This window comes from Macrotis lagotis, chromosome 4 (genome assembly GCF_037893015.1).
Source record: "Macrotis lagotis isolate mMagLag1 chromosome 4, bilby.v1.9.chrom.fasta, whole genome shotgun sequence".
NCBI classification, from domain to species: Eukaryota; Metazoa; Chordata; class Mammalia; order Peramelemorphia; family Peramelidae; genus Macrotis; species Macrotis lagotis.
The window spans coordinates 271,307,234-271,316,078 of NC_133661.1; the positions used below are offsets into that span (position 1 = coordinate 271,307,234).

The 8,845-nt window shown below is 36.8% G+C and overlaps 1 long non-coding RNA gene across 1 annotated transcript; it reads right to left on the reverse strand.

Moving 5' to 3' along the window:
* Positions 1-3,804: 3,804 nt before the first annotated feature.
* On the reverse strand, positions 3,805-7,134 carry LOC141520415 (uncharacterized). Its single transcript, XR_012477614.1, has 3 exons — positions 6,873-7,134; positions 5,998-6,284; positions 3,805-4,184 (listed from the first exon to the last, which is right to left on the reverse strand). It is a non-coding gene; the product is annotated as an uncharacterized LOC141520415 (long non-coding RNA).
* Positions 7,135-8,845: the final 1,711 nt, after the last annotated feature.

The following is an 8,845-nucleotide window of genomic DNA, read 5'->3' on the forward strand; positions in this document are numbered from 1 at the left end:
ACAATTTAAATATCAAGGAGCCACAGTAAGGATCACACAGGACCTGGCTGCATCAACATTAAGGGATCCAAGGGCCTGGAAGGTGATATTTTGAAGAGCAAGGGAGCTTGGAATGCAGCCAAGAATCTACTTTCCTGCAAAGCTGAGCCTTCCCTTCCAGAGAAAAAGATGGACATTTCACAAAATGGAAGAATTCCAAAAATTCCTGATGAAAAGACCAGAGCTAAATAGAAAATTTGGACATCAAACAGGAGGTTCAAGAGATGTGAAAAAATAAAAAAAAGGGGGGGTGGTAAAAGGAAAAAAAATTGCTATCTAGTTAGTTGAAACTGGCTATATCCCAGCATGGGGAAAAAGATTCTCATAAATCTTGAGAATTGTAACTCTAACAAAGAGAATATACCTAGCCAGAAATGATGGACATCCATGAGACTGCTGTCTAAAGAGATGTAACTGGCTTTAACCCCATTTGGGAGAAAGACTCTAATAACTCTCAAGAATTTTAACTCTATTCGATAGAATATACTGAATTAGAAGTGACAGACACTCAGAATTTTCTATGACTTATGTAGAATGATCTAAAAAACACTGCCTTCTTAAAAAGGGAGACAGGAAAGAGATGGGAGGAGGGAGGGGACTGAATGGGGTAAATCTCAATACAGTAAGAGGTACAAAAAACCTATGGTAAGAGAGGGGAAGAAGGGAGCAGATGAGAAACACCTGAATATTGTTCTCATCAGACTTGGCTTAAAGTCAACCTACACACACTCAGTTAACTTATATAACACCTAACCTTTCAAGTATTAAAAGGGGTAAAGGGGAGGGGGTGATATAGGAGGGCAAACACACTGAAGGGGTGGTATTCAGAAACAAAATACTGGGGAATATGGATAAAGGGGGGAAAGGGGGAAAAGTACAAACAGAGGGAAGATAGCATGGAGGGCAATAAAGAATTAGTAATCAATAACTTTGAATGTGAATGGGATGAACTCTCCCTTAAAATATAAGCAAATAGCAGAGTGGATTAAAAACCAGAATCCTACAATATGCTGCTTACAAAAACTCATTTGAAGCAGAGAGATACATATAGAGTAAAGGTAAATGGTTGGAGCAAAATATATTTTGCTTCAGCTGAAGTAAAAAAAATCAAGGGTAGCAATCCTTATCTCAGGCAAAGCATCAGCAAAAATAGATAGCATTAAAAGAGATAAGGAAGGAAACTTTATCCTCCTAAAAGGTACCATAGACAATAAAGTTATTTCAATACTTAATATATATGCACCCAGTGGGACAGCACCCAATTCTTAGAGGAGAAGCTGAAAGAACTATAGGAAGACATAGACAGCAAAACTCTACTAGTGGGAGACCTCAACCTCCTGCTATCAGATCTAGATAAACCGAATCACAAAGTAAACAAGAAAGAAGTTAAGGAAGTAAATAGATTGTTAGAAAAATTAGATATGGTAGACTTATAGAGGAAACTGAACAGGGATAGAAAGGAATATACCTTTTTCTCTGCAGTACATGGAACTTATACAAAAATTGACCATGTACTAGGACATAAAAACCTAATGATCAACTGCAGAAAGGCAGAAATAGTGAATACATCTTTCTCAGATCACAATGCAATAAAAGTCATATGCAATATTGGGCCAAGGAGATATAGACCCAGAACAAATTGGAAAATGAATAACCTCATTTTAAAAAATGAGTGGACCAAAAAACAAATTATAGAAAGAATTAACCATTTTATCCTAGATAATGATAATAATGAAACAACATACCAAAACCTATGGGATTCATTCAAAGTGACTCTCAGGGTATATATACTTACATGAATAATGGAGAAAGAGGAAATCAATGAACTAAACATGCAACTAAAAAAATTAGAGAAATTAGATAAAGAACAAATCAAAAATCCCCAATTAAATACCAAATTATAAATTCTAAAAATTAAAGGAGAAATTAATAAAATCAAAAGCAAAAAAAACTATTGAATTAATAAATAAAACCAAAAGTTGGTATTATGAAAAAACCAATAAAATTAATAAACCTCTGGTCAATTTGATTAAAAAAAAGAAAGAAGAAACCCTTTGTGCTATATAAATGCTAATTGGAGATAGGATCTGGTTTATGCCCAAGGAGTTACAGCAGTTCAGAAAGTCATGAAGGAATACAGCCAGTGTGAATGTCTGATAGTGAGAAAGGAAATGCTAAATACAGAAAATAGCAAGTAAACTAGAAACGAGAAACTTTTTCATTCTTTGTTTATTCAGTACCCAACACAATGCTTAAGAAATACTGATTTATTTACACCCACAGTTTAATTGGTTGATTGATGAGGGAGAGAAATGTAAAATAAGTATGAAAACATGGGCTAAAACTAGTTTATTAAGAGTCTTAAATGTCAGAGGAGTTTGAATTTTATTCCAGAAACACTAGAGAATCAGTTAAGTTTCCTACAGAATGCAGTGGCATAGTCATAACTATGCTTTAAAAATATCTGTTTGGGGGCAACTAGGTGGCACAGTGGATAGAGCTCCAAACCTGAATTCAAATCCAGCCTCAGATGCTTAATAATTACCTAGCTTTGTGAACTTGGGCAAGTCATTTAACCCCATTGCCTTGTAAAAACCTTAAAAAAAAGAATTCTGTTTGACAGTTATAATAAAGGATGGATTAGGCTATCAAAGAAATTTCTAACCAAAACACACAATTTGTTTTTGGGGTTTCTTTTGGTCTTTTTGTTTTTGTGAGGCAATGGAGATAAGTGATTTGTCTAAAGTCACAAAGCTAGTATCAAGTATCAAGTGTCAGGTCCTTCTGACTCCAGGGAAAAGTTCTATCCTCTGTACCACTTAGCTGCCACCTAGTACCCTCTGAAGGGTGAATAAGAGAAGGAAGAACCTAGCTACAAGAAGACTACACAAAGGTTTTGCAATAATAGATCAGATATAATAAAAGTTTATTCTAGGGTGGTGGTAGTGAGTCAGGAGATGTTGTAGAGGCAGAATCAATGAAACTTGTTGGTATCCTACACTGCCCTGACAGTGGCCTTCCTTTCCTGTTCTCCTACAGTCAACCTACACCTGTTTTCATGTCATAAAATTCATAGTATTTCAAATTGAATTCAAGAACTGTGAATTCCCCCAGACCTGCCAATGTGTTGCCAGCACAGCACTGGAATAGTGCCAGACAGAGGAGCCTGGACTAATAAAGGGAAGCAGGAGGAACTATTTATTTGTTAAGTGAGTAGTATGCTTATTAGAGGTAGCATAAGGAATTGAGAATGAATCTTTTATTTAGGAATGACTCATTAATCTTCAAGCTAGAAATCCATACATAGGATAAGGGAATGTTAGAGCTGGAAGCATGGATCATCCAGTGTAGTCCTCTCATTTTACAATTGAAGAAACTGAAGTCCAGAGAGATTAAGAGATTTGTTGAAGATCATAAAAGTAGCAAGTAGAATCTCTATATTAGCCTTATTCACTTGCTACCATTGGAATGAGAACTCTTGAGTTTGAAAACTTTAAAAATGAAAAGGAAAAAAATATCTTCTACCCATTTCAGATTTCATTGGGTGGCAAATGTTTTCCAAATGAGTGATTATGTGATACTCCAATATCCTATACTAGAGAAAGGAAAAGGAAGTCTACAAATAAAATTTAGTCAATCAATAAGTATTTATTTTTTCAGAATCCAATGAATACTTTATTTTTAATATATTATTTATTTATTTTTATTTATACATTACTAAAATATTCTTGTTTAAGAGTAATGATAATGATACCCCCTCCCCCACAAAAAGATAAAACCTCATGAGAAATAAAGTTAAAAAAAAGAGAAAAAAATATGTTTCAGTCTGTGTTCTGATATCATCAGCTCCATCTCGGGTGGATCATATTCTTTATCATAAGTCCATCATAGAAGTTACTTCCATATTTTTCCACAGTTGCTGTTGCTGATTGTAATTCCTTCAATCGATTCTTCCCCACTACCATCTATTATATTTTCTCTCTCCTTTCACTCTGTCCCTCTTCAAAAATGTGCTATGGAGCAACCAAGTGGCCCAGTGGACAGAACATCAGCCCTGGGGCCAAGAGGCCCTAAGGCCACATCCCACCCAGAGACCCAGCAGCCATTTAGCCCTGTGGACCCAGACAGGCACCCAATCCCAGCACCTGGCAAAAAAGTAAAAAAGAAAATGTGTTATACTTGACTGTTCTCTCCTATGATCTACCCTCTCCTCTATCACCCACATCCCCACCTTCCCCCTGTCCCCCTTCTCTCCTTTTTTCTCTAGATGTCTATCCCTATTGAGTGTGTATGCTGTTTCCTTTCTGAGCCATTTCTGATGAGAATGAAAGTTCCCTCATTCCCCCCTTACCTTCCATACCATTGCAAAAGCTACATGAAATATGTTTTATATGAAATATTTTAGCCTTCACTACTTCTCCTTTCTCTTACTCCATTACATTTCCTTTTCACCCATTGACACCATTTTTACAATATATTATATCTTCAAATTCAACTCTCTCCTGTGCTTCATCTTTAAAAGCTCTTTCTACCTGCTCTATTAAATAAGAAGGTTCATATGAGTATTATCAGTATTATCTTTCCATGCAGGAATACACATAGTTCATCATCATTAATTCTCTCATAATTTACCCTTCTTGTTCAGCTCTGGTCATTCCAACAGGAACATTTGAAATTTGTCTGTTTCATTGAAAGTCCATCTTTTCCCCTGGAAGGGAATGTTCAGTTTTGCTGGGTAGTTGATTCTCAATTGCATTCCAAGCTCTTTTGCCTTCAAGAATATTATATTCCAAGCCCTACAAGCACTTAATGTAGCTGCTGCTAAGTCCTGTGTGATCCTGACGGCAGCTCCATGCTATTTGAATTGTGTCCTTCTGGCTGCTTGTAATATTTTCTCTTTGACTTGAGAGTTCTGGAATTTGGCTATAATATTCCCAGGGGTTGCTTTTTTTTGGAATCTCTTTCTGAGGGAGATGGGTGGATTCTCTCAATTTCTATTTTACCCTCTGCTTCTGGGATATCAGGGCAATTTTCTTATAGAAATTCTTTAAAAATGAGGTCAAGGCTCTTTTACTGATCATGACTTTTAGGTATCCCAATAATTTTTAAATTATCTTTCCAGAATCTGTTTTCCAGATCAGTTGTTTTTTCAATTAGATGTTTCACCTTTTCTTCTAATTTTTCATTCTTTTGGTTTTGAAGTATTGTATCTTGATTTCTCGTAAAGTCAGTAGCTTCCCTCAGTTCCATTCTACAGCTGAAGGATTTGTTTTCCTCAGAGAGCTTTCTTATCTCTTTTTTCCATCTGGCCAATTCTGATTTTTAAAGCATTCTTCTCCTCAATAACTTTTTGAACTGTTTTATCCATTTGACCTAAGCTGGTTTTTAGCATGCTATTTTCTTCAGCATTTTTTTGGATCTCCTTGACTAAGCTGCTGACTTCATTTTCATGTTTTTCCTGCATCTCTCTCATTTCTTTTCCCAACTTTTCTTCTATCTCCCTTATTTGATTTTCAAAATCTTTTTTGAGCTCTATCATAGTCTGAGCCCAACTTCTATATTTCTTGGATTCTTCAGATGCAGAAGCTTGGACTTTCTCATCTTCAGATGGCATATTTTGGTCCTCTATGGGATCATAGGCAAAATAATTGTCAATGGTCTGGTTCCTTTTTTTTTGTTTACTCATTTCCCCAGCCTGTGCCTGGTTTTGGGGTGCTTCCTAATCTTTTGAGTATCATTGAGACACCTCTACAAGGACCTGAGTGTGTGAAACTCTGACTGCTCTGCTGTTCTATGAATGATCACAAGTGTACCCCTTTGCCATGTGGCTGAGATTGGAGGGGGTCCCTGCTCTGTGGGGGGCCTAGACTGAGACCAGGGTCTGAAAGTGGTCAGAGTCCTAGAGTCTTGTTCCAGGGACAGAGGACAGACCTTGGAAGTCTCCCTCCACTCCTTTACCTTCGGTGGGCTTAGCACTCAGGGTGCAGCTGCCTGGAGGCTCCTGCTGGGCAACTCGGCAGGCCTGCTTCCATTTCCTGGATCTGGGCTGCCATGGCCGGGCTAAGGGTCTGGGCTCTGTGCTCGCTGTAGCAGAGGTCTCCCTGCTGATCTTCTAAGTTGTGCTTGGTGCTCCTTGGGATGTAGGTCAGGAAACTGCTTCTGCTGCTGGGAGCCTTCCAGGCATCCTGGGGCTGTTCCTGGGATACTGAAGTTCCTAAACTCAGCTCTGTGCTGCTCCTCCAATCCTGCGGAATAGAATTTCCCACTGTTTTCCAGGTTACCTTGGGCTGGAGAATTGCCTCACTGGTTCTTTCTGTGGGTTCTGTCTCTCAAAAATTTAGTCATAATTTTAAGGTTTTATGAAATATTTTGGAGAGAGCACCTAAGAGAGGCTCTTCTCCTGCTGCCATCTGGCTCTTGCCCCTTCAATAAGTATTTATTAAATGTCCATTATTTGCCAGATACTGTCTTAAACCATGGGAATACAAAGAAAGGCAAAATATAGTCCCTGTTGTTAAAGAACTCACAATCTAAGAGGAAATTATACATAAAAATCTATGTACAAATTAGTTATATATAGGATATACTCATTAGAAAGAAGGCATTAGAATTAAGGGGGATTGGGAAAGCTTTCCTGTAGGAGGCAGGACTTTATCTGGAACTTGAAGGAAGACAGGAGGCAGAGATAAGGAGGAAGGATTTCTGGTAGGGAGAATAACCAGTGAAAATGCCCATAACCCAGTGAAGTAGTATCTTGTTCAAGAAACGGCAAGGGGATCAGTCTTGTTGGATCCAAGAGTTCATGGTCAAAAAATTTAAAGAATTTTACTTACAGTCTCCTGGATATGAGATTGAATGCTGTGGTTCTCCAAATATTCATTTAGGCAATAGTAACAGTGAGACAACTCCAAAGATAGCTTTTCAGTTTTTCATTTATGTATGGAAAAGTCCCATCTCTGATGTGTTAAAAATGTTCCCAATATAGTTATTTATGTGGAAGAAGGTATTAGCTATCACCTTCACTTCTAGATCTATACTTTGGAATCATTGAGTATAGTAATTGGTTGAAAATAACAAGAGTATATGTTTGAAATGTCTCCCTATTTACCCAAAAATAAGTAATAAGGGGAACATGAAGGGTTCATTATTATTTATAATGCCACATACTATGGAGCCTTCTGGATCCAGAGAGATAAAAGCAAAAAGGTGCCACACCCTCTAATATTGCAATACTCCTTCCCCACTTCTACCCTCAGGTTGGATCCTACCTCTAAGTTTAAGATACTTTGTAAGTTCTCACTTCTAGTTCTATAACTCATAAGGCAAGCGGGAAAAGATCTACATGTAAATACACATTTATAACATCTTTTCACAGTGGCCCCAGACTGGAAACTAAAGGAGTATTCCACCTACTGGGGAAGAGCTAAACAAATTATGGTATGAGTGTAGCAGAATATTATGCAGCATAACAAATAGTAAAATGGAGAGCTTCTGAGAAAACGTGGAAGATGTCCATCTAAAGTAAAGTGAGAGGGCAGCTAGGTGGTGCAGTGGATAGAGCACTGACCCTGGAGTCAGGAGGACCTGAGTTCAAATCTAATCACCGACACTTAGCTGTGTGACTTTGGGCAAGTCAAGTGAGAGAATAATGTTTCAATGACAAATTTGGAAGATTTTAGAAGTTTAATTAATGAAAGAGTAAACCAGGAGCCCAGAGGACTAAAGATGAAACGCACAACCTACCTTTTACCAGAGAGTTGATGAACTGAAAGTGCAGAATAAGATGTATTTTTTGGACACAACTGATGTGGAAATTTGTTTTGGGAAACATGCATATTTGTTAAGATTTTTAATTTTATTTTGAAATTTTTCTATGGGGAAAGGAGGTACAGTGAAAGAGAGAGAAAAAAATGATTGCTTTAAAAGAAAGAGAATGGTTTTGGGTTGTTCTCTCAATTGAGGAATCAATAGCCACATAGAAGTACCTCTGACTTTCTCCCTTGGGATTTTAAATAAGTAGTGCTGAATAAATTTCTAATTAATAAATAAATAATAAATTGGACTAACAAGGCCCAATTTATACCCATATAAAAATGTGCATATAGAACTTTATTCTATAGCTAGTAATAACAATTTGTTTATATTTCCCATAGCAGAGGATAGTAACATTTATAGTTACAAAATTCTAAGAAATAGAATCATATCTATATAAATTATTGATAGGAGTATAGAATTACAGCCCCTTCTTTATCACTTCCTTTTCATGACTGAGGGGCTTATGAAGCACAATGAAACTATAAATTATACTATATAGGGTTACTCAAGATAGACAGGTCATAGTAGAGAGTTCTGACATAATAGAGAGTTCTACCGGAGAAGGAAATGTCAAATTACTTCAGTATCTTTGTCAAGAAAACCCTATGGACAAAATTAAATGGTAAAAGATATAATATTGGAAGATAAGCCTCTCAGGTCAGAAGGTGTCCAACATGTAACCAGGAAAGAGCAGCGAGCAACTAAAAGTAGCACCAAAATTAATGAAGCAACTGGGTCAAAACCAACAAGGAAGGTCAGTTGTATGTCTAATGACAAAAGAAAAGTCCAATGCTATAAAATTCATAAGTGCATAAGAACCTGGATCTACAAACCAAGGTAAGTGGAATATGGTCAGACATAGAAAAAGCTAAAACATTGACTTCTTGAGTGTCAGTGAACTTAAATAGATATGAATGAGTAGATTTAATTAATGACCATAATTTACAATTAATAACATAGTCAATAAAAGAATGAGATAAGCAGTATTTAT